General features: G+C 47.6%; 2 long non-coding RNA genes across 5 annotated transcripts in view; one reads left to right on the top strand and one right to left on the bottom strand.

Annotated features, from left to right (window-relative positions):
- The window catches only part of LOC127489191 (uncharacterized), a 314551-nt gene extending 305122 nt beyond the window's left edge, over positions 1-9429 (bottom strand). Inside the window, exon 1 of one of the 2 annotated variants that reach the window (XR_016230564.1) lies at positions 8758-9429. This is a non-coding gene — a long non-coding RNA (uncharacterized LOC127489191). The remainder of the gene's footprint in view (positions 1-8757) is intronic. The other variant, XR_016230563.1, reaches the window with a different exon arrangement.
- Positions 9430-9619: 190 nt separating this feature from the next.
- LOC127489187 (uncharacterized) overlaps positions 9620-23525 on the top strand; it is a 33165-nt gene continuing 19259 nt past the window's right edge. The window contains exons 1-4 of one of the 3 annotated variants that reach the window (XR_016230568.1): positions 9620-9954; positions 12575-12663; positions 13093-13199; positions 21863-22508. This is a non-coding gene — a long non-coding RNA (uncharacterized LOC127489187). Of the gene's footprint in view, positions 9955-12574; positions 12664-13092; positions 13200-21862; positions 22509-23525 lie in introns of those variants that run through there. The other 2 variants (XR_016230567.1, XR_016230569.1) reach the window with 2 other exon arrangements.

Genomic DNA, 23525 nt, shown 5'->3' on the forward strand with positions numbered 1-23525 from the left:
TGACTGCTAGATAGATATATGGATACTGCCACAAATGAAAATGTCTATTTATTCTTTTAGCTCTGCCAAAGCAACACGGCCCTGAAATATTCTCAGGGCTGAATCTTGGCCAGGCAATATCTAATCATGAAGGGAAGAAGGAGGGGGGTCATAGGTCAGTGGCCTCATGAAGATGCCACTCTTATAAAACTAGGGTACTAAAAACCCACAAGAAAAACACTGCCCAGATGGCATGACTGATCAGCCTCAAAGACGGGAATGTTGAAATACCCTTGACAGAACCTAAGCATCCCCTCTCAATCCAAATCTACAAGCCACAGTCTGTAACCATGAAGTTCTCCTAACTCTCTGGCCAAGTACCTTTTTTTAAACCTAAGTAAATCATAGGAAATGCTTTTAAGGTTCACCTTGGCTTGTCAATCATGACTAGGAAAGCCAAATCCACCCATAGCAGGCTGACAGAAAAAAAAAAAAGAGGGTAAGCATGCCCAAAGATTTAGTCTGCTGGCATTCTTTCATCTCAACACACTAATTGTTTGCCAAGATTTAAGTAAGCATTCCCAAAAGAAATCTCCTAGAGGCAGCAAATGGCTTACCTGGTCTTTGTAATAACTCTCATGTCTGTGGTCCTGTTTGCACTCACCCTCACAGCTGTACAAGAATCACTGGGGTCTCTGTCTGTCATTAAGAGCCCATCAGGGGGCCGGTGCTGTGGCATAGCATGTAAAGCTACCACCTGCAGTGCCTGCATCCCATATGGGCACCAGTACAAGCCCCACTGTTCCACTTAAGATCCAGCTCTCTGCTACGGCCTGGGAAGGCAGTGGAGGATGGCCCAAGTCCTTGGGCCCCTGTACCCGCATGGGAGACCAGGAGGAAGCACCTGGCTCCTGGCTTTGGATCGGCACAGCTCCAGCTGTGCAGCCAACTGGGAAGTAAACCAGCGGATGGAAGACCTCTCTTTCTCTCTTTCTTGCTCTCTGCTTCTCCTCTCTCTGTGTAACTCTGACTTTCAAATAAATAAATAAATCTTAAAAAAATGCCATCAGACTGTTTATTACTGACCTTCAGGTCAGCATCTACTGCTGAATGTGGTATGATGGCCAATTTTACATAGCGACTTGACAGAACCTCAAGGGTCCCAGATATTGGGTCAAACATTTTTCTGGGTGTTTCTCTGTGTGAGTTAGCACTTAAGTCAATGAATCTGAGTACAGCTGATTGACCTCCACTGTGTGGGTGGCATTCATCAATTCGGCTAAAAGCATGTAGGGGGGCAAGCATTGTGGCACAGAGGGTTAAGCTACCACTTGGGACACTCACATCCCATATTTCAGTCTGGGCTACTCTGCACTTCTCATCTAGCTTCCTGTTAATGCACTTGGGAAGCAGCATATGAGAGCCCAAGTTTTTGGGTTTCTGCTACCCTGAACAGAGCCTGGCCCAGTCCCAGCTGTTGCCAGAATTTGGGGCATGAATCAGTAGATGGAAGATCTTTCTCTTCCCCCTCTTTCTTTCCCTCCACCACATCTGCCTCCCTCCCTTCCAACATCCTGCCCTTCAAATAAATAAACAAGTAAATAATCTAAAAAGAAACCAAAGATGTAAAAGACTGGCCTCCTACAAAACAAGACACATTCTACAGCAACTTCTTCCAGACTTCACTATAACATCTACTCTTCCTCAGCTCGTTTTTGAGTTTGCCAGTCTCTAAGGCTGTGTGAGCCCATGTGATTCCTTATAGTCAACCTCTTGCAAACATACACATGCTATTGGTTTGTTCTCTGGACAACCCTAATACACATGAGTCCTTGAAAGTCAGACCAGATGGGCCATTCTCACCTCTTTCTGCAAGATATCCCTGGGTTCAGAGGAAGAGCAGGTAAGGAAGGATCCTACTGAGTGAGACATAGAGAGTGGCTCAGAACCTACCCAGGCTCTCCATCAGGCCTCACACCCCTCTACCCTGCAGGGCTGATGTCTCCTCAACATAGCACTTGCTTGTTGGTGTCCCTCCCTTTTAAGCCAACTTGATGTCAGCTCATTAGTGATCACTGTGGAAAAAAGGCTTAGAACTCCACCACAAGCATTCTTCTCAGCCCACCCTTAGTTCAAATTCAGTTTATAAAAATGATCTGAATGAACACATAGAAATGATGCTATTAAAAAATAATATTTGTATGAACAAGTCATTTTAAAACAATCATAAAATCACCAGGCTATGGGGAAATAAACATAGAGAAGAACAAATGAAATTCTGGAAGTTGCCCAGAATTGGAGACAGAGACAGAGAATCCAATGTCTGATCTTCTAAAAGTGCTAATGCTGTGAAACTCTACACACACAGATGTCCATGTGCTGATTTACTAAGGAGCTAGGCCCTGGTCCCTGACCTCAGCCAAGATTGCCTTCCACACTGACACACAGCGTAGACATAGTCACCCTCACTCCACCTAGTCTCTGCTTCCTTCCATAACCAGGCTTTACACACACAGACCCCACTCCCTTACCTCTCTATTTTGTAGCCCAGACTGATGTAGTTGTACATCGCACCTCTGCAAGGTGACTCAAACAAGTCTCCCAGTTAACTCAACTATACTTTGCCTGTCCATCCTCCAAGCTATTGTTCACAGGTGTAGTATAACTATAAATTGGCTCATGACACTGACCAGCTGCAAATTTATTAATTCCTTCTCACAGCCCTTGAGATAAACCTTAAGTACCGCAGCATGGATGGTGTGGACCCACCCCACTGTCTTCTTCATCATCCTTCCAACCATCCCCGCCCTTGTTCTCTCGAAGTTCTTCCTATACTCAGGCTCACCCATGTCTGGGAATCCTAGGCCTAGAGCTGCCTTTCTCCCAGTCCTCCAGATGACCTCTACACATCCTCAGAAGGAGGAACCTCTTCCTCAGAGGGGTCTTCCATGGCCCCCTGTCTGGCCTGTGACTCTCTCCAATGAAGTTCTTGTTCTTTTTTTTTTTTTTTTTTGACAGGCAGAGTTAGATAGTGAGAAAGAGACAGAGAGAAAGGTCTTCCTTCCATTGGTTCATCCCTCAAATGGCCGCTACGGCCAGCATGCTGCACCTATCCAAAGCCAGGAGCCAGGTGCTTCCTCCTGGTCTCCCATCCAATGAAGTTCTTTACCATTACTTGAGTTCTGCATATATTGGTTAACGCCTGCTTCCCTCCAAAATCTCCTCCCTTTACTATGGTATATCCAGAACCTAGCATAGTACTAGCACCAGATTAGTACTGAAATGCTTGAGGAATGAATGCTTGCACATAAGTGAATACATGAAATAAACAGAGAGACATGAAGGTTCTTTTAAAAGTTCATGGAAAACAGAATTAAAACAAAGTTTTGATGCCAAAACTTTGAAATCCATGCATAGTTTTTCATAATACGTATTTTCCATAAACTTTTTGAAGATATGCACAGATACACACACATACGTAAGCTGATCATTAGGTCAATTTGGCCAAGCCTCTGGTAGATGCTTACTTAACTGATAAGTAGAGAATGGCAGGACACTTCAATCATTTGAGACTTCAACAAGTCCACTAAAACTGGCTGGTGCCAGTATTACCTCTTTAGCTATATCATTATTGGCTAAAAGCAGATTTTTTCAGCCTTTATCACTGAACACTTGTACAATTAAAGGAAATACATATTATCTCCTTTTAGCAAATCATGGTGCAAGACTGCAGGATTCCAGAGAGTGAACTCCTTGACTATAAAGAATAAAACTGCAACCTAGTCCAGTAACCATTTTTAACATATTAAAGAGAGTTTACTTGTGGAATGCGTGTGTGCTACAAAGTTTCAAACCATGTAGAGAAATGATAAAGCTAGACAGAGACAGAAATTCTAAATCAGCTCTACATTTCATTGTGCATTCTAAACATTGTTACTACGTTTACCATAAATGGGTATTTATTCCACACTCCACATAGCAGCAGGTCCTTGAAAAAATAAATCAACAAAAATACTTTCCGAAAGCTCCTCCTCTACTTCAACTTACTCATCCTCCCATACACCCAATAAGCACCCTAAGTAGTCAAGAACAGGAGGCAAAACTCAAGACCAAGATAAAATTCTAATTCTGCCACTTCCAAGGACTCTTTTTCAAGTGCTTATTTACTTGAAAGGCAGAACAACAGAAAAAAAGCTAGAGACAGGGAGAGAGAGAGAAAGATACCTTGCATCCACTGATTCACTGCCCAATTGCCTACAACAGCTAGGGCTGAGCCAAGCCAAAGCTAGGAGCCCAGAACTTAATCCAGATCTCCCACATGGGTAGCAGGGACCCAAGTACTTGAGCCATCTTCCGCTACCTTCCAGAGTGTACATTAGCAGGAATGCTGGATCAAGAAGCAAAGGCGGGAATCAAGCCCAGGTACTCCAAAATAGGATGTGGTGTTAACTTCCCCTCCAAGAACTCTTGATATCTCATTGCCTTTTTGTCTTGCCATACAGAAGGCAAAAAGATGGCAGACTTGGAGTCAGAGTGCTCCCAGCTATGTCTAAGTCCATGGCTCACATTTCCTTATTTTCATTATCTTCAGTATGGGTTTCCTGACCTTGCCTTATTGCTTATCATGCTCAGATACTATGAGGACTAAAATGAACTAAGCCATTCATACTGTATACTACATTCTGCATACTATATACATCCTAAATTCTACATCCTAAGTTCTTGCATACTACATTAGGTTATACAGATAAAACCTAGTCATTGTGATTTTTATCAGGACTTAAATATTCAGCATCTTGAATTGTCCTGTCTGTTGTATTGGACAATTTTTTGTAAGCATAACAAAATGCCTTCAACAGGCTACTTACAAAGTAATGAGAGGTTTACCTAGCTCACAGTTTCAGAGGTTCAAAGTCCACAAGGCAAGGCATAGCTTGGCTCTGATGCAGGCTCTAAGGGCCATGGTGGATGGCAGAGAGCATGTAGACTAAGAATCATATGGGAAGCCAGGAAGTAGAGAGTGTGAGTAGGTGCAACTCAGGCAGAGGGGCAGGTCTCATCCACTGGTTCATTCCCCTAAATGCCAGAAGTGGCTAGGAGCCCCAAACTCCATCTGGGTCTCACAAGTGGGTAGCAGAGACATAAGGACTATCACCTACTGCCTCCCAGGATGCACACCAGCAGGAAGTTGGATGGGAAGCAGAGGCAGAACTGGAACCCAGGCACTCTGATATGAGACAAGTGTCCCAAGCAGTGTCCCAATCACAGGCCAAGCACCCACAACAGCTCAGGCTTTTAGAACAACCCTCTCATGGGAACCACTCTTGTGGACTGACTTTGCGATGAGCTAAGGATCTCACTAAACCACACCTCCTAATAGTTCTACCACCTCCCAACAGCCCCACCCTGGCGACCAAGCTTGTAACAAACCCAAAGCACAGCATTTGTGCTTATTAATCTTGAATCTCCAGATTCACTGTAAGTTCAAGTCTGAAGACCACATCTTAGATTCTGCCTCCCCTCAGTGCATACAGAACCCACTCCATAAATCCTTGTATGCTAGTTACTGACTCAGAGTGCAAAGTGTACTGTGATTTTCCTGGGTTTCTCATATTGATAAACACATTTTCTGGAAATAACCATAATGTTTGCATAGCCTATGATCTTTATGGTCTGTCTTCCTTTTTTCAAAGCAGCTGGGCAGGATTCCACTGAAAAGCTGACTATTTTGGCAAAGGCAAAGTGAACATTTTTCTAATGCGGCCTTCTTTTAAGGCTGAGACACAGGACCTGAAAATGACTTGAAAACTGCAAGCCACCTCTACCTGTTATCATTCAACAAAGCCAGTCCGAGATCCTACCAAGCACAGGACACGGGGTTGGAGCTACAGGAATAAATTAGGGCAACTGAAGCACACTGTGGCTCTGCAGAGTCCCATGGAGAGAATGCTGGCTTCCTATTTCACTACCCGAGTGACCTTACGCAAGTTACTCAGGGCTGCCTCTTTTTTCTCATTGAAAATTACATAATGGAACCCTCCCCAGCAAGAGTGTCATCAGGATGGAATGAGTTCAACATATAAAAACTTTAGCTGTTCATGCCTAGCACATGGTAACAACACAGATAAGAGCTGTAGATTCTTACAGCTCAATAGACCAAGACAGAGAGAAGCAAAGGGACTTATGCAAGTCAAGGAGTCATGGAGTAGAAACCAGGGCTGGAACTCAGATAATTACAGGCTAGTCCCTTCTTCGTGACAGCTCTTTGTGGGTATTTCATACACACGGCATAGGGGTAATACATACAGCCACCTTCTCCTCTGCCTCAACCTACCCAGAATAGCCAACCTTCTCTGCCAGTGAAATCTCGAGGCAGGGGCTTTCAAAGGCAAAGTTAGGGCCCTCCTGGATCAAAGAAAGGGCAACCAGTGGCCTAACAAATAAACTATATTTTATAGCCTTAAAGAACCCAATCAGAATGTGTGTGACCATATAAGGGAGACAAAGAATCTAAAACTATATATATAAGGAAATGCTGGGCTCAGTCTTTTGGATGTAAATCCATTGGGCTTTATGCTGGCATGAATAAAGCTGCTTCCTGCTAAAAGCCCCAGTGTCACAGCTCCAGGCCTAGACTGTCCCATTAGCCTCCCATTCAACGCCAGATGCACCTACCTGCTGGCACCACCAGAAACACTATAGAGGGGAACAGAAGCTTCACTTTCTTATGGGATTGTTGTGAAGACTAAATGAGATGATGCCTGGAAATGTGTCTGCCAGAGTATATGGCATAGAGCACATAGCCAAGAAGTGTGATATACAAAAAAAAAAAAAAAAAAAAAAAAAAGGAGGCAGAGAAGCAGGGGAGGAAAACCCTGTGGTGCCTGCTCTCTCAAAGCTGACACACTGCAACCCCAAATGCCAGGCAAAGGGCATACTGAGAGCTGCAGTAGAACAGAGAATTGCAGCGTCTGTGAAAGATTACAGTGAAGGACAACATTCAATGAGGAGGAGATCTCCACTTGGCTCCTTTTTTAAAAAATAAAAAGAAGGAGAGTTTAACACTGTGGTTTAAGACACCACTGGGGATGTCCACATTCCATAACAGAATGTCCGGGTTCAAGCCCCAGCTCTGCTCCCAATTCCACTTCCTGCAAATGCACACCAAGGAAGACAGTAACAGGTTAAGTACATGGGACCCAGCTGACCCACACGGGAAACTGGGACTGAGTTCTTAGCTCCTGGCTTCAGCCTGGAGCAGCTCCAGAAATTTCAGGCATTTGGAGAGTTAACCAGCAGAAAGGAAGTCTCTCCCGCTCTCTTTCAATAAAGAAAAATAAACTTCTTAAAAATAAAGTTATTTCACCAGTGCTTTGCTAGCAAACCCAAGCTTTCACAGAATTGGGATATATATATATACACACACACACACACACATATGTATATGTATATATGTATATATGTGTGTGTATATATATATATATATTTCTAAACAGAGCAAAATTGCTTATGACCTCTCTAGAATTTCCTCTCCTACTCTTGAGCAGCGAAAGCTCTGTTTGGCCATATTCATCAGTGGCTTTAACCAGGCAGTGATGGCTCAGACACACAATTCAATTAAAACAGATCCCACAGGTCCCCCGAAAATATTCACAACGCACTTCGGGTTCAGAGTTCTCCAATGCTTCTGCACCACCTTCCTTTCTCTATCCCAATATTCACAATTCACAATTCTTAGTTCTCGAATGACAAAACTTAATAGCAGAGCAGGAAAGGGACGGGATCTGGTGAAAATGGAGGAACAGGGCCAGAGGCAGAGCAAAACCATACTTTCCTCCGTGTCCATCCCTAGAGCGCAGCCCTGGGCCTGGGCCTGGCCCACAGTGGGCTGGTGGAACCAAATGAATTGGTGGCCCGGTTATGCCAAGTTCAACCACAGAATCAACGCCATGTCTCTCAGGCCCAGTTATGTAGGCAGGACAAAGCCCCAGGGCATATGCCTTTAGCAAATGGGCAGGTGTTCAGGAAAATGCTCGCTTCCTGTTTACCTGGACAGGTATTTGCAAGCAGTCTAAGAAGGGGGGCAAAGAGGAGTAACTTAGTTCTAAGCCCCTTGGCTATGCAAATCGCCTAAGCAAATACAGGAAAAGGGAGGGGAAAGGTTTCTGGTCTGCCTTTCCTCACCTGCCCCACTCCAGAGCGCACCGGCCAGCCGCCAACCTCCTCTCCAAGAGGGCCACAGGCGCGCCCCCCTCCGCGCGCCCCAGCACCAGCCGGGAGCCCCTCGGTCACTCTGGCTGGGGGAGGTGGGTCTTGTCTGCCCTCTGCCCGCCCGAGTGGAACTCTCGGCCTCCCCAGCCGAGACCCGGCCAACCCAGAGCGCAGCGAGCAGGAACTGGAAAAGGGAGGAGAGCGGGCGAGCCCTGCAATGCGAAAGCGCCCGGCCTGGCTCGCCGCGGCCCCTGCCGGCAGGTCCGGATCACTCGCCAGTCCAGGCGCCTCGGGAAGTCAGGACGCGGGGAAGAGGAGTGCCTGACCTTGGGGGCAGCCTCCCGCACCACTACCACAGATCCAAACGCGGAGAGTCTGCGGGCCACTGCACACCAGCCCTGCGAGCCCCGAGCCGCCCCCGGCCGGAACTCGCCGGCGGTCCCCGGGCGCCGCGCTGCTCTCTTGCCAGGGCCCTGGGCGCGCTCTGCCCTGCAACTGTCGCGGGGCAAGAGGGACCGGCGGCAAGGCAGGGAAGAAGGCGGAGCAGGCGGCCCGGGAAACACTTACATTTGCCAGGAAAGCGCCTCCTCTCGAGGAAGGGAACGGCTTCCTGGTTACGGGGACGCCCCTACGCGGGCTGCCGCCTGTCTCTGGCGCCGGGATTCTCCCGCCTCCAGTCCTCCTCCACCTCGCCCCACCCCACGCTCAGAAAGCGGGTCTTGGATCCATGCCCCGCGGCTTTCACCGGACCCCGCACTTGGATTCTGCTGCCCGCAGCTAGCGCAACAGGCAGAGTCTTTGGGCGCCAGCGACGGCAGGCTCCTGGGACCAAAGGGTGGGTGCGCAGAGGGGCCAGGATGCAAAGTCCCTTACGGGCGTGGAACCGCCGTGGACCCCGACCCGGGCACTGGAAGGCTGGAGCAGTGAAGGGGCGATGGGGTGGCGCAACAAAGTTGCGGGGTCGCTTGGAGAAGTCTCTGGAGGGCGCGCGGAGCCGGAGACGCCAGTAGGTACCTGCGGGAGTGCGGGTGCAGCTGACTCGCTGGACGTCGCTACGCCGCCAGCCTGCGCTGCAGTTACCAGGCCTGGCGGCGCGGTCCCGCGCCCGCCGCCACAGCGGCGAGGACAGCGGGGCGGCCCGCGTGGGTCCGTGGGTCCGTGAGCCCGCAGGGCTGGAGCGCGGCGCCTGCGAGTGGCGGGCGGGGCCGGGCGGGGCCGCCGCTCAGTCACCGCCCCACAGGTCCGAGCTCCGCCCGCAGCTCGTGCGCCCCGAGCCGAGGGCGCAGCGCTCCTGCGCAGGCGGGTGTAAACCGCGGGGGCTCGGGGCGCCCGAGGGGTCGAAGGGTGGAGGGACCCAGACGCCGCGACGCCGGGCGCGCGCTCCCGCTGAGGTCCGAGTGCAAAGTCACCTAGAATGAGCACCCGGCCCCGTCCAGGTGGGAGCAGGGGCGCGCCTTCAAGCCTCCCACCTGCGCGTTCCACCGCAGCCCGGGCAGCTGGGGGAACCGCCTCTCAAAAGTCTAGGCCCAGAAGACTCTTGGCAAATTTGCCTGGTTTTCTTGGGAAGTCGCGGAGGCCCAACTTGTGTCAAAACAAAGTGCGAAGGAGGAAAGCGCCCCAGTGCCTGCTGGCGTTTGCCACCCGCCCCGCTGCCTGGAAACACGCGCCGCGCGGAACGCGGAGGTTCGTTCCATTCCTCGACTCACCGAGTCAGAAGTGGCTGGACACACGCACCAAGCATATGCACCTCACAGGTACAAGGGGGTAAGTCGGCCCCCTTCCGAAGTCCAACAGAAGAGGGAGTCAGAGGGAGAGGGCTTTGGCGAGGTTCACCGACAACCCAGAGGGCAGCGGGTGGTCTAGAGGCGTCGCGGACCTCACTGCACTGAGCCAGAACGCTCCAGTCAACAGCCCGAGGAGAAATGGGACGCTCGGGGGCCACCCCCGCACTCCCCCTCCCGCCCCCAAACTGCAGATTTTTTAAATTGTGCAGACGTGCAATAATTCCTCGGAGCCAGCTGCTCAGAGCCGTAGGCGTCCAGTGTTCCCTGGGTTCCCGCCCCGCAGCTCGGGCTCTGCCAGCCGTCCCCCCCCCCCCGCCCGCCCCGACCCTGCCCCTGCTGACCACCCGCCTCAGGCAGCGCCTAGCAAGACCTCGCTAACGGAGTTCCATGCCCTGAGCACGGTGCATAGCAGAGGATGGAGGCCGGGGAATTTAAGGAAAAGGTGACCTCACTGACGTACCCTATGGTGACTGTGGGTTTCCTAACTGTTCTTTGTGCAATCCGAACGCACAGTAAGAGTGACGGAAAAGGGAGCAATGCTTTAGGATCTGGTAGGCTTCAAAGAGGAGGAGACGCCTGCATCCTAAAAGGAGACATGAGGGACAGGATAGAGGAGCAGTGGGCAGGAAAGGCAGAGGAGACATCAACAAGACCATCTCCCTGGACCACCAGACTCCAGCATTTTCATTTGATTCTGGAGCGGCAAGGTGGGATGCAGGTGCCTGTGGAGTATGCATTGGGGGCCCTGTGTCCCTAATCCATAGCTCTTCCATACCCCAAACCTGCCCCCTCTCCAATGAAAGAGGCTCCAAACCATTTGTCTACCCAGCTATTTGCAAGCAGCTCAAGAAGGTAATTTTTGTATACAATGCATCATCTTTAACCTAAGATCTAAGATTATTCTAAAAATGTTTACATGTTACCAGCGCCTTAAAAGAATGCTTGCAGATCTCTCCCTGCACTGAGCTGCTTAATCATGTGAAATTCACTAAGTTTATCCAAAAAGCCCAGCACTGTTTACTTGAGGAGGAAATATGTTCAGATCTCTCAGCACTGCAGAAGGCATCTGCAGTGCACAGGAGCTGGCAGTGAGGTCCTTGCCATGGGGTCCGGGAGGCACCTGTGAACACATCGGGGTCAGAAGGGGCATCCTCGAGGGCTGGAGACGGGCTGGGCCTCTGCCAAGGGCATGGTGGAGCAGGGGGTATAGATTTGAGAGTCAGACAGGCTGGGGTTCTCATCCTGCTGAATTGGTGGGGAGCCTCTTAGTCTCTGGGTTCTGCTTTTGTCATCTGAATGGAAAATGCCTCCCTCACAGGGCGATCCTGTGAAGCAAATAGGTTAATATAACATAGATTATTAAATATAAACAACAGGAAAGCATTATAGGGAATGCAAAACATGGTGTTCCTTCATAGTTCACCCCTTAACATTAACCAAGGTTGAGCCCAGCAAACTGCTGAATTTACATTCTCTCTCTCTCTCTCTCTCTCTCTCTCCCCACACACACACACACACACACACACGTCCTCTGTCTGTACAGCCCCTGCCCCTGATCTCAGCCCCCTCACTATGGGGACTGACCTATTGCGCCACCCTCTTTCCCCCACAGGCACACCTCCTATGCCACTGTGGTATCTCCATGCCACACAATACCATATCCCATGCACTTACTGTAAGGGGCACACCAGCAGCTGACAATGGCTCTCACTCCTCTGTGGTTTCAAAGAGGATCCCAGAGTCCATGAGATACCGCAAAGCCAATGTGGGATGCCGTCAGTCCATCTCCCAGCCCTCAAGTCCCCCTTGCTCTGGACACTGTACTCCTTCTGAGGTTTCCCTCTCTTACCCACCCACCACACACCCATGCATTCCCCCTCTCCCCCTGCCCTCAAATGTGTCTTTGACCTTTCATTCTTACTAAAGTCCAGACCAGCTGGATGCCACCCTGAAGGTAAGGGAAGCACTAATTTGCTTCTTAAGTTGGAACCGGTCTGCAGTGAGATGCTCTCAGCTCTGGCAGGAAGGTTGGGAGTGAATGGGTAACAGTGATTGACATTTACTTGGTTGGTGTCTTGTTTGTCACTCTCTACCCAGCTGCCTGAAAGTCCCTCCAGCCAGTGTGAACATGTGAAACACCGGCAGTTCCCCAGACCCACCGGGCCTTGCTAGACCCTGACGCATGGCTGTGCTTCCTCTGCTTCAAATACCGCTGCCAACCACAGAGCCCTTCTTTGCTCAGCAGACTCACTCTCCCTTGGGTGGCGGCTCATTTGACAGTCACAGCTGTCTGAGAAGCCCTCTGTCCCATCATGGGTTGTCTGTCTCCTCTGTCTACCATTGCTTCCTCAGCACCTTGCTTCCCTCTTTTGTGAAACTACCAGATTGGGCTTTTTTTTTTTTTTTCGACAGGCAGAGTCTTCCACTGAACCATGAGCTCCTTGAAGACTGAATTTCTAAGACCTTTTGTGAAGGGAATTGCTAATGGTTGGGTGCTTAGCCAAACAGTTAAGACATTAGCTAAGACTTCCAGTCCCATGATGGAGTGGCCGGGTTCAAGTCAGAGCTCTGCTCTCAACTCCAGCTTCTTGTTAATGCAGAACCTGGGAGGCCACCTACATGAAAGACCAAGGCTGAACTTACAGCTTCAGTCCCCAAGGACTATTGTGGGCATTTGGAGAATGAACTAGTGGGTAGACTCTCTCTCTCACTCTCTCTCTCTCTCCCTTTCCCCTGCCATACGTAATTTTAAAAATTTAAAGAAAGAAAGACCCTGTCATAGGACTGCTCAATTTCTTCTGCTCCCGCTAGGAATTTTCACCTTTTATTTCTATGCCACATTTTGCCAGTTAAAAAGAAAATGTACAAACCATCATGTCTGCCTCTGCTTGCATGCCTAGAAGCTCAAGATTGAATTTATATTAAATTTAGGGAAATTATTACACATTTACTTTAACTGCCCCATAGTATTACTTTTATACTGAACAGACCCTGAATATTTATGATCTTAAAGTCCAATGGCTGGGGCCTGCACTGTGGTATAGTAGGCTAAGCCTCCGCTTGTGGTGCCTATATCCCATATGAACGTCAGTTCATGTCCCGGTTGCTCCTCTTCCAGTCTAGCTCTCTGCTATGGCCTGGGAAGGCAGTAGAAGATGGCTCAATTGCTTGGACCCCCACACCGACATGGGAGACCCCGAGGAAGTTCCTGACTCCTGGCTTCAGGTAGGCCCAGCTCTGTTCTGGCTGTTTGGGGAGTGAACGGCAAATGGAAGACCTTTCTCTCTGTCTCTCCCTCTCTCTGTCTGTAACTCTACCTCTCAAATAAATAAATGTTAAAAAAAAAAAAAAGTCCAATGGCTTGAATTCCAATATGCCTCCATCCCTAACAGCTCAGTGAAGTTTCCTTTTAGGCTCTCCAGGCATCCACTCTATTATCTTTAAGGAACTCTCCAGCTCTAAAAGGTTTATGTTTCTGTAGATAAAAGGAGACTGCTTTTAAAAAGAGTGTTGTGACTAAATATGGGTTATGTCTCCAGGCCTGGGGTACCTGGACTCACTTTCTGAGGATCCTAGCGTACGGCCCAAGGTGGGTCCATAGAACAACTGTCCCTGGTCGACAGGCTTTGGAAAAGTGCACTCTGGTGGATCCTCAGCATACTTTAGCCTGGTAATGATCTGTCTGAGAAGTCAGGCCATGAAAATACCCCTGGGGATGGCCTTCTAGATGGCTCAGAATCCAGCCACAATTTGACTTTCACCATGTGTCATGCTTCTCACACCTTTTCCTCTTCCTTCTTCAACCCTGCCCCTCCCCACCACACTTTCCTTACCTTCCAGCCGATAGAACTGACCCATCTTTCCAGCATGCTCGCTGTCAGAGCCTTTGCCCTGCGGGGACCTGTGTCCATCATGCTTCCTCCTCCACCTGGAAGACAACTAGTTGATGCCCAACATCATCCATTCGGTGATACTTTCTGTGACTCACAAACTAAATTTAGTTGCTTCCTCTCCTACGTCCATTCTACTTTGCACAATGTTCCAATACATTTATACCCCTATCAGGTACTGTCACTCATGGCCAGTTTGGATAGTCTCCTGCATTAAATTGTGACCTCCTTAATGGACAGGAACTGTGTGATGTTACTCATTTCAGTGTCTTCATGGCCTATTACAGATGCTCACCAAATGTTTTAAGACAGGAGCTGACATAGTGGCATAATGTGTAGAGTCAAAGCCTATGACTCCAGCATCCAGTATGGATGCCATTCATAACTTGGCTGCTCCACTTCCAATGCAGCTCTGTGCTAATGGCCTGGGAAAGCAGAAGAGGATGGCCCAAGTGCTTGGGCCCCTGCACCAAGTGGGAGACCCAAATGCAGCTCCTGACTTCAGCTGGGCCGTTTCAGACTTTGCGGCCATTTGAGGAATGAACCAGCAGATGGAAAATAGCTCGCTCTCTCTCTCCCTCCCTCCCTCTCTCCCTCTCTCCCTCTCTCCCTCTCTTCCTCTCTCCCTCTCTCCCTCTCTCCCTCTCCCCCCCCCCACGCCTCTGTAACACTTTCAAATAAGTAAATAAATCTTTAAGAGAATGAAAAAGTAGATTCTGGGATGAATGGATAGACAGATGAATGAAGTTCTTGAGACTGTGTGAAAGAGTGCAGATACGTAGATCAAAAGGCACTAAAGACCATATATATCATCCTCATGTATTTTTTTCCAGGGAAGTTCTGCACTCCTTTAGTAAGCCTTCATTCATTGGGTGGAACTTAGTGTCTAGCCTTCATTTCCAACTAGAAAAGTGAAGAGTATCCTAATGACAGACTGCCGGGTACACTCCTATGGCCTTTTCTGCTTTCTCAGCAATATTATCTCCAGTTGTTACCTGGGTACTAGGGCAACCAACTGTTCTTAGTATATCTGGGGCTGCTCCAGTTTTACAACTAAAGTTTGGCATCCCAGGAACCCCTTACTCCAGGGCAAAGCAGGATAGTGGACCACTCTCCTCGCTATACTACTGTCTAGGATAAAACCTACACATTCTACTTTCCCATGCAGGAAGGCGGGCATACGACTGAGTTCTCTCCAATGGGAGGTCAGTGGGAGAGGCACGTTCAGCTTCCTAGTGCTGGAGGTACAAGGTCTGGAAGCTTCATCTCGCAGTGACCCTCTTGCTGGGCAGAGTCCCAAAGCCGTGCAGAACACCAATGCCAAGAGACAGGAAGTAGGCGTGTCTGTCCATATCTGTCTGGTCTCTTATAAAGCCACAGGATTCAATCTAATCCAATCTAAATCTCTCTTGCGATGGTCCCACCTCTAAATGCCATGATTGGATTAAGTTCCCACCCTCTTAGTGCCATCGATATTAGACTTCTGGGGTTAAAATCCTGACTTCAGGGAGGCAAATATTCAAACTATAACCTCTTTGGATCTTGAAAATTCTCTCCCTTGCTGGAACCCATGGGAAACCCTCCATCAATCCCATCTGCAAGAATTAGCAAACTCTGCCCTGATGATGGTAAAAGGAACAACAAGTCCAGTGTGACCCCAGAGTCAGGGAAGGGAAGGAAATAGGTGTGCAGTGAAGAGAAGGGCTCTCAAAGTGCTCCTGTGGCACCCCTATGCTCATGTCCTTTCACCTGCTCCCAGAAAGCATATATTAAACTGAAAATACCATACACAGGATGAAATTGCCCTGGTCCTTGGAGAGCATGTAAAAGGGTATAGGAGCCATCTTAGCAAGGAACTGGTGGCCTCAGTCCTGCCCTGACCATGCTCCTCAGCTGCAGCTGTGACAGGGAAGTGAGCCCAGGGCTGGGGTCCAGCACAGGGCCAGCCAGGAGCTCAATGACCAGAATGCTAGCGTCTTAGGATAAAGCAAGTCTTTAGACTCCATTTCCCTTTATGTTTTTCTGTTCACGTATTTTGTCTTTCTTCATTCTCTAGTAAAATCTCTTTTTAAAAAAATCACAATTTCCTATGAGAGTCATGAGAAAGAAATTCTACCAAGTCAAGATACTGTGGTGAGAAGGAATCAAAGATCTCTCTGGAGGAGCAGTAAAGCAGCAAGGCCCTGCTCTCTCCAGCCAGTAACTGACAGGTCCTCCCACCTCAAATGCACCCCACTCATCCTGCATAAGTGTGGCCAGGATTACTTCTGAGTGTGGGTCAGCTGCACCAACTGATTTCACCTTTCTTTTTCATTTTTATTCTCTTGGATGCAGAGGGTTAATTTAGTCATGCTTCTCTGAATGTTCACATTATTAGCACATAGAGGATCAGGTCTCTCTCTCTTCCTTTATTCCACATTCCACACTTGCATGGCCATCCCACCCTCCATAGGCAGCCATTCTAATGTACTTTGTGGTAGCCTCTTGTTTCCAGGAGTCCTGGTAAAGTGTATGAGGCTGTTCTGAATGCAGACATTTTTAATTCATGTAAATGGTAATTTGTCCTTTCTCTCAATCTTCTCTTGCATTCTGCTCACCATGGTGTAGTGTTTTCAGCTCCAACCTCATTGTTCTGCATGCATCTGGTCTGTTCCTTTTGTTCGCTGCCTGCCTCATCCACATACTGCCATCCATTACCCAAATGCTTCAGATTCCCAGCACTGCAAGCAACACTGGGATGTGTCCTGGCAATGTGTCACCCCTTGAACCCGGGGAGAACTTGAGCAGGGAATACATACCCAGGAGCAAGACTACTGGTTATAAGGTCTGGATGGGGTAGTAAGGAAATAATGAAATGCTTCCAAATTGGTTTTGTAAATAATCATGCCCCTGAGCTCCCTGGGGACCATCACCATTGTCCCAGCACCCTCCGGACAGTTCCATCATCTAGCAGCAAAAGGATTAGTGGCTGGGCCATCCAGAGCTGACAGCCTAACAGTTGTTAGCTGTTTTGAATATCATCCCTTAAAACGCACATACCTAATATCATTGTCTCAGTCCTTATTTCTCCATGAGTAACCCAAACCAAAATTTACTTGAAGTGTTGATCCTGTTTCCTGCCCTGTGTTTAATGAATTCTCACTGATATTTCTACCTTGTTATCAAGGTTGTGTTCTACCCTACCCAGCCTAGAGCTGTGGGAGTCAGCAGGCTGTGGCCACTCTTCTGATGTCAGGGCCAACACCAGAGTCAGCTGTCCCCAAGGGGACTCAACACCACAAGTTTTAGCCAGATTTTGTCCTTCAGCTGTGTGGCTCTGAGCATGTCACCTCTCTCTCTGCCCCTCTGTCTCCTTACATGCAAAATGCTCCCCCACCTACTTGGTGGGAATGGATAAAGATGTGACACAGAGCAACTTGTAGGAAAGAAGTCTTTTGGCATCAAATACAGCATCAAACTAGCTGTGTCATCTTGGTCCTTCCTGTGTCTCACATATAAAATGGGGATAATGATGCTGTACCATGAGCTCTGACATTCCATGTGCCGTGGTGATGCCGTTGAGCCTCACCAGCCCCAGCTGACATCTATCTTCAGCCCCCGGAGCTCAGCCAGGAGTTCCCCTGTTCTCCCAGATATAACCCCATCCAGCAGGACATGCTCCCCACCTGGCCATTTCCCCATCAGCAGGATCAGCCCCACCCTACTCAGTCCTCCCATGGGTTCCTGCACGCTGCCAGTCCACAAAACTACTCAAAGATCCAATCCTGTCCTCCCTGGCCAGTCAGGAGCACCCCACCCACTTGTCACTGTAAAACCTGCCCCCAAGTGCCACGTCATGTGGCCCTGCATAGCATGTAGCATCTAGTTCCCCAGGGCTATGAGCACTTGTGCACATAACTGACAAACTGCCGCCAGTACCATCTGCCCAGGGCCGAATGTGTTGTATTCAGACACCTCACACTATTTAGTGCAGAGGGGTCCTGCTTTACTAGCTGAGTAAGGAGAAAGCACTCAGAACACTTACCTATCTCACAGAGCCGTAAAATTAGAATGAACGATACACAGAAAGCACCTAGCACTGTGCCCAGGTCTGGTAGAAAGAAAAGCAAATAAGAACTTATCCATAGGTGGATATCGTGACCACCAGAGGATGAGGCACCCTGGAACCTGGGTGGGGATCACCTCACAGCTTCCTTCTCTGCTTTTGAAAAGACTTACCTCTTACAGACTGACTCTGAGCTTTCCTTGACAAAGATGAAGAAAACACATAGAAAAATGGTCTCTCCTTTTCTTAGCACAATGAGCTACATCATTCATAACTGAATGAGCACTGCTCAGACTGCACGCCCGTGTTCCCAGGATCTGAAAGAGGAGTGAGTCATGTAACGACTGCTTTCTCCAGACAGCCATATGAACCTGAAAAAGACCCCGCGTCTCAGGGAATCCTAGCATGGAGGGGTGATAAGTAGCCTGAATCAGGGTTCTGTCCTCAATTCTGTCATTAACCCGCATCACGAGTCATCCCACTTGCATTTGGCTCAGTTTTCTCACCTGGAATATGGGGATTTTGAATGTGCTAACATGCCAGATACCAAACGAAAGAAAGGATCTGACAGAACAGGAGCAAGAGGCCAGTAGCATGTTCCTCCTGGAAAGAACTCACAAGTCAGCGGGCTGACACTGCCAACCTTATCCACCAGGCAGGGTGTTAAAATGACAGAGCAGGATTAAAGCTAAGTGGCAGGGACTGCCCCTTGCCACTCCATTCCATTATTCCTTTCTCTCTCAGTAACAGAAGCCCAGCTTTGAAAGAGCAGTCATGCTTCCAAGCAAGCACAGCACATTCCCAAGCATGTCTTGCCACTGGAATGGCCATAGCTGCTTTTAGAGTCAGATGTGAATGTGTGAGTTCTCTGTGATGTATCCGTGGAGTCAAAGAAGGGGGTGTATGTCCTTTTCCTCCTTCTCCCAGCCCCATGCCTGGCATGTGGGTGAGACGACTGAAGTTCCAGCAGCCATTGGGGATGTGAGAAAAGGGATACAATCTAGGCCTGGTGCAGTGGGAGCTAAATGGGATGTGTAGCTCCTGCTTCACGGAGCTATCACATCAATGTATGCATTGCCAATCACAGTGTTTATTTTACCTAGGATAGAAACAGCTAACTTTTTTGTGTGTCCCTGTGTGTATTAATGCAATTGATCCCGATCTCAACTGATGGAAAAATATTAATATTATACATAGGCACTACTTTATGTAGTTCCTAATGAACTTGTGATAGACAAAAATGTAAGATTCTTCAGGAATTCTTTTTTTATTTTTATTTTATTTACTTGACAGATAGAGTTAGACAGTGAGAGAGAGAGACAGAGAGAAAGATCTTCCTTCCACTGGTTCACCCTCAAATGGCCACCACAGCCAGAGCTATGGCCGATCTGAAGCCAGGAGCCAGGTGCTTCTCCTGGTCTCCCATGCAGGTGCAGGGCCCAAGCACTTGGGCCATTCTCCACTGCACTCCCGGGCCACAGCAGAGAGCTGGACTGGAAGAGGAGCAACCGGGACTAAAACCCAGTGCCCATATGAGATGTCAGCGCCGCAGGCAGAGGATTAACCAAGTGAGCCACAGCACAGCCCCAAGGAATTCTTTAACTTCTAGAATGTTGAGTATTGTGGGGCTCAGCAATGCAGATATTTTCTCAACCACCTTTGGGAGATCCAAATAAATTCTTGGGCTTATGTCATTTTATAACTGAGAAGTCTAGAAAAGTCTAGCTTCTCCTGAGCTAGCAGATGGATTTCCAGTACAGTGACTCACCTGTGTAGTACCTAGGCCCACATGCAGCCACAGCTACACACATGTACATTTACATGCACATCCTCCCCTGCATGGATGTGTGCATACTCTGGGGAAGCCACACATATGCATCACACACATCCATACCCTGGTGCAGACTCCAGTGCCTCCCCTGGAATTGTGAAGGTTCAGGATTTCCCCTTCACCCGAGTGCTAGGCTGTTATGAATTTTCATTTTCAATTACTTTATATTCAAGGCTGGCAGTGGGTTACTAAGTCATGAAGAGCAACAGCAGGAAAGCTTGCCAGTCAGTCTTTGACCATGCAGGTAGGCACATGCAAAAGCAAGTACAGGAAGTTCTCCTCCCAAACTTTGGAGCTTGGAATAGAAGGAGAATCTTGAGGAACCAGGGAAATTCGGACATCATGAGGCCACATCTTCCCAAAGAATACATCTGTGAGAGCATGGGTTAAGCAGCCACAGAGTCTCTGCCTTCTCGCTCCTGGCTGCTCCCCTAAACAAGCCTGGATCCAGTCCCTGTCAATAACAGCAGGGCACTGGTTCTAGGATGCCCCACAGATACCAACATGTGCAAATGCTCAGGCCTCTTACATAAAATGCTGTAGTGTTTGCATGTAACCTACATACGCCTTCCTCTATACTTTAAATCATCTCTAGATTAATTATAATACCTAATACAATGTAAATCCGGTGTTAATAGTTGTTCTGCTGTATTGTTTAGAGAGTAATCACAAGGAAGAAACTCTGTACATGTTCAGTATGAAGATAATTTTTTCTGAATTTTTTTGGTCCATGGTTGATTGAATCCACAGATATGGAACCCATGGATACAAAAGGGCCAACTTCATTTTTTAAAATGTATTTGAAAGGCAGAGCAAGAGAGAGACAGAGACAGAGATCGTTCATCTGCTGGTTCACTAACCAAATGCTCACGAGAGCCAGAGCTGGGCCAGGCTGAAACCAGGAGCCAGGAATTCCATCTAGATCTCCCACTTGAGTGGCAAGGACCCAAGGACTTGAGTCATCATCTGCTGCCTCCCAGGAGGCACATTAGCAGGAAGCTAGATCAAAAGCAGAGGTGGGACATGGTCTCAGGTAGTCTGTTATGAGATACAGCCATCCCAAGCAGTGGTTTAACCTACTGTCCCACAACACCCACCCCTCAAACTGCATTTTGATATTATCTTGAGCTCAGCTTCCAGCTGACCCCTGTTCCTTTGATTGCCTGCTTGGGGCTACACAATACCCTTAGGGCTTAGGAAAGCACAAAGATGAAGAAGGTAGTCTCAACTCTCAAGTCAGGAGCCTCCTGTGAAATAATCAACTGAGAAATAAATATTTAGAGCCAAGTCCATTAAAATGTATGGACAATTGCAGGAGGTGACGCAAATCCAAAATGCCACTTACTCCCTGTAGAATCTTCAGAAATTCTGTTTTCTCCTCCACAACTTAACAATAACTCTGCCCTCAGAATTGTACTAGCTAAATTTCCTCTCAAATTATTCAGCTTCCCCTCTGCTCTCAGCAAAAATAAACATGAGTTCACTTAATGCTTCCCACAAAACCCATCCAAATCTTCTCCATGTTAAGCCCAGGATGGTTCCCACCTGAACTCTATTCCAAGGTCTCATTCCCAGCAGACAACCCGTCCAAACCGTCTGCTGGCTGGGGAGACAGAGGCCACAGGAGGCCACTTCTATCTCATCTGCCTTAAATTCTCCCTGGGACTTCACACACTCCCTGTCTCTCCTGCTTTGAAGAAAGATGTTTACACCAAAGTACTTTGGAGATTCAAGATAATGATGATCAAGAAAGTCAAGACTACAGAAAAGGAGGATCCTAGCCAATGATCACTGCTGTGCTCTGAATATGTCCTCCAAGACTGATGTGTTAGAGCTTCATGTCCAGTGTGATGGCACTAAAAGGCAGCGCCTTTAGAAGATGATTAAGTCATTGTGGTACATCCCTCGTGGGTGGGATTAGTGGTCTAATACAAGGGCTTCAGTGTGTTCTTGCTCCTCTGCTCCTCCACCATGTGAGGACAGTGTACAAAGCTGCATCTTGGAAGCAGACAGACCTCCAGCACCTGGATCCTGAACTTCCTAGCCTCCAAAACTGTGAGAAATAAATTGCTATTATTTATAAATTACTCAGTCTCCTCTTTTTATATCAAAATACACACAGACTAATGAAACACCAAGTTGACATCTGTAGTATGTACTTCGCAGCCTCATGGATATCTACAGGTTCCAGGCTCTGTCACTGAATGACTGTACAGACCTGAGCAAGGGACTTAACTTGCACTCATCAATTCATTCAACCAACATTTGAAGGTCAACTGGATGCCCAGGTGTGCTAATCAAAGCTATAATTTAGCCATTATAAAATGAGGCTAAAACCAGCACTAACTTAAAAGTTTGTATTAAGGCTTCAGTGCCCCACCAAGCATAACAGGGATTAATAAATGTGAATTATGTGAAACGTACCAGGGGATTCCAATTCAATCCCATCAAGGTGGCATGTACCAATGCCATCTTACTAGTCAAAGTGATCGATTTCAGTTCACAATGGATCATAATGATAGGTCTAAGAGTCAAAGAGATCACATAAACAAGACTAGTGTCTGCTAATACTGTCTGATAGAATTAAGAAGGAGAGAATGATCCAACATGGGAAGCAGGATACACAGCAGACTCACAGAATGGCAGATGTCCTAAACAGCACTCTGGCCTCAGAATCAGCCCTTAAGGCATGCGGATCTGGCTGAAGAGCCCATGAGAGTATTTTAGACATGGAAAGCCAAGACATTATGGCAAAAAAAAAAAAAAAAAAAAAAAAAAAAAAAAAAAAAAAAACAAAACACAAACAAACACTAAAAGAAATATCTCTGTGAGATCCCAGTGGAAAGAATGGGCCATCAAAGAAGGAGGTACCTTTCTCTGAAGGGAGGAGAGAACTTCCACTTTGATTATGACCTTGTCTAAATATGATCGGAGTCCGCGAACTCAAAAGGCTTCCATAGCCTTGGCAACTCATTACAAGAGCCTAGGGAGATTACTGATGCCATAAACAAGAGTGTCAATTTGTTAAGTCAACAACAAGAGTCACTGTGCACTTACTCCTCATGTGGGATCTCTGTCCTTAATGTGTTGTACAATGTGAAGTAATGCTATAACTAGTACCCAAACAGTATTTTTCACTTTGTGTTTCTGTGTGGGTGCAAACTGTTGAAATCTTTACTTAATATATACTAAATTGATCTTCTGTATATAATTATAATTGAAAATGAATTTTCATGTGAATGGAATGGAAGAGGGAGTTGGAGATGGGAGGGTTGCGGGTGGGAGGGAAGTTATGGGGGGAAAAAGCCATTGTAGTCCATAAACTGTACTTTGGAAATTTATATTTACTAAATAAAAGTTAAAAAAAAAGAATATGGAGAAAATCAAGCCACAGGAGTTCTTTCATTAGAGCCTTCAAGGATGCTCACTTTTGCCTCCTTAATAATCCATTTCTGCTCGCTATGCAGGAATTAGAGGAAAGCTCCCCTGCATTCAGGACCCCCACCCCATTCCCTTTAGTCACTTTGTCTGAAAGCTGGAGTCAAGAAATGGGGTGGATGAAAGATGTGGCCGAATGGGCTTTCCTCTCTTTCTTATCCACTGCTTTTTTCTGTTTAAATAAATAAATAAATAAATGTGAATTATCTTCCACTTTCCTTCCTGGCCCATAGTACCCAGCCTCCTTTTCTGTATACAAAGAAGAATTTCCCATAAACAAAATAAATTCCCGGTTAGCTAATGATGAGCATCAATATAAATCCTATATAAACTTCAAGGCCTACCTT

Source organism: Oryctolagus cuniculus, chromosome 2, assembly GCF_051225735.1.
Source record: "Oryctolagus cuniculus isolate XC-2025 breed Fujian yellow rabbit chromosome 2, ASM5122573v1, whole genome shotgun sequence".
Lineage (NCBI taxonomy): Eukaryota > Metazoa > Chordata > Mammalia > Lagomorpha > Leporidae > Oryctolagus > Oryctolagus cuniculus.